This window comes from Odocoileus virginianus, chromosome 19, assembly GCF_023699985.2.
Source record: "Odocoileus virginianus isolate 20LAN1187 ecotype Illinois chromosome 19, Ovbor_1.2, whole genome shotgun sequence".
Lineage (NCBI taxonomy): Eukaryota > Metazoa > Chordata > Mammalia > Artiodactyla > Cervidae > Odocoileus > Odocoileus virginianus.
This window is the reverse complement of record NC_069692.1, coordinates 4421897-4424446: the sequence shown is the minus strand read 5'-3', so window position 1 is coordinate 4424446 and position 2550 is coordinate 4421897. Positions and strand designations below refer to the sequence as shown.

Below are 2550 nucleotides of genomic sequence, written 5' to 3'. Positions count from 1 at the left end.
TTCCCCACAAGTCTGTTTGCTAGGTCTGTGTCTCTATTCTTGCCCTGCAAGTAGGTTCATTAGTACACATGTAATCATCAATATATGATATCTGTTTTTCTTTTTCTGACTTACTCTACTCAGTATAACAGGCTCTAGGTTCATCCACCTCACTACAGCTGACTCAAATTCATATCATTTATGGCTAATGTTCCATTGCATGTATATGTTAATACTGCCGCTGCTGCTGCTGCTAAGTCGCTTCAGTCGTGTCCGACTCTGTGCGACCTCATAGACGGAAGCCCACCAGGCTCCCCCGTCCCTGGGATTCTCCAGGCAAGAACACTGGAGTGGGTTGCCATTTCCTTCTCCATGTTAATACTACAACTTCTTTATCCATTCATCTGTCCGTGGACATCTGGCTTGCTTCTGTGTCCTGGCTATTGCAAATAGTGCTGTAATGAACATTGGAGTACCTGTATCTTTTTCAATTATGGTTTCCTCAGGTTTCCTATATGCCCAGTAGTGGATTTGCTGGGTCATGTGGTAGTTCTTTTTCTAGTTTTTAAAGGAAGCTCTATACTGTTTTCCATAGTGGCTGTCTCAGTTTCCATCCCTATGAACAGTGCAGAGGGTTCCCTTTTCTCCACATCCCCTCCAGTATTTATTGTTTGTAGATTTTTAAATTATGGCCATTCTGACTGGTGTGAGGTAATACCTCATTGTAATTTGGATTTGCATTTCTCTAATAGTGAGAGATGTTGAGTATGTTTTCATATGTTTGTTGGCCATCTGTAAGTCTTCTTTGGAGAAATGTCAGTTTAGGTTTTCCACTCACTTTTTGATCAGGTTGTTTGTTTTTCTGATATTGAGCTGCATGGACTTCTTGTATATAGTGCTTCATTTACAATTATTTTCTTCCATTCTGAGAGTTGTCTTTTATCTTGTTTATAGTTTCCTTTGCTGTGCAAAGGCTTTTAAGTTTAATTAGGTCCCATTTATTTATTTTGGTTTCTATTTCCATTACTTTAGGAGGTGGGTCAAAGAAGATCTCGCTTCGATTCACGTCAAAGAGTAATCTGCCTATGTTTCCTTCCAAGAGTCTTATTGTTCCTGGCCTTATGTTTAGGTTTTTAATCTTCTTGAATGTATTTGTGTGTATGGTGTTAGGAAGTGCTCTAATTTTATTTTTCTTGCATGTCACTGTCCGGTTTTCCAGTACCACTTATTGAAGAGGCTGTCTTTTCTCTATTGTATATTCTTGCCTCCTTTGTCAAAGATAAGGTGCCCATAGGTGCATGCATTTATATCTGGGATTTATATCCATTGATTTATGTTTCTGTTTTTGTGCAGTGCAATACTGTCTTAATTATTGTATTTTTGCAAGTATTGTCTGAAGTCAGGAAGGTTGATTCTCCCAGCTCATTTTTCTTTCTCAAGATTGCTTTGGTTATTTAGGGCCTTTTGTGTTTCTATACAAATTCTAACTTTTTTTTGCTCTAGTTCTATGAAAAATGCCATTGGGAATTTGATAGAGATTGCATCGAATCTGTAGATTGCTTTGGGTAGTAGACATTGTCACAACATTGATTCTTCCAATCTAAGAACATGGTATATCCCTTCATCTGTTTGTGTCTTTCTTTGGTTTCTTTCATTAGTGTCTTACAGTTTTTGGCACATAGGTGATTTGTCTCCTTAGGTAGGTTTATTCCTAGGTATTTTATTCTTTTTACTTCAATAGTGAATGGGATTGTTTCCTTAATTTCTCTTTCTGATTTTTCATTGTTATTGTATAGGAAGGCAAGGTATTTCTGTGTATTGTTTGTATCTATCCTGTGACTTTACTGAATTCATGGATTAGCTCTAGTAACTTTCTGGTGGCATCTTTAGTGTTTTCTATGTATAGTATCATGTCATCTGCAAACAGTGAAAGTTTCATTTCTTTTCCAATCTAGATTCTGTTTACTTCTTTTTCTTCTCTCATTTCCCTGACTAGGACTTTCAAAACTATATTGAATAGTGGTGAGAATGGGCACCCTTGTCTTATTCCTTATCTTAGAGGAAATGTTTTCAGTTTTTCACCACTGAGAATAATGTTTTCTGTGGGTTTGTTATATACGGCCTTCATTATGTTGAGGTATGTTCCCTCTATGTCCACTTTTTGGAAAGTTTTTTTCATAAAGAGGTGTTGAATTTTTTTTTTTAATATGGAATGCTTCACAAATGTGCATGTCATCCTTGCACATGGGGCCATGCTAATCTTCTCTGTTTCATTTCAATTTCACTATATGTGCTGCTGGAGCAAGCACTGGGTGTTGAATTTTGTCTAAAGCTTTTCTTGCATCTCCTCTCAAGACTCTTTATGTTGATATTGCTAATTCTACTTTAGTCTTTCATAGCTCTAAGTTTTTCTCATTTTATCCTTTTGGCTGCCTTTTGCGGAATTGCCTTATCTCAGTTTTCTTGCAAGTCATCTTTAAAGTATCTGCCTGCTATTACCCTGATCCACTATATTCTTTATTTTGACTGCTCTATCTTCATGTCTAATATTTCCATTGGGCTATTTAAAAA

The 2550-nt window shown here is 36.7% G+C and overlaps 1 non-coding gene across 1 annotated transcript; it reads right to left on the bottom strand.

Moving 5' to 3' along the window:
- Positions 1–2180: 2180 nt before the first annotated feature.
- Positions 2181–2288, bottom strand: LOC139029743 (U6 spliceosomal RNA). Its single transcript, XR_011481948.1, has one exon. It is a non-coding gene; the product is annotated as a U6 spliceosomal RNA (small nuclear RNA).
- Positions 2289–2550: the final 262 nt, after the last annotated feature.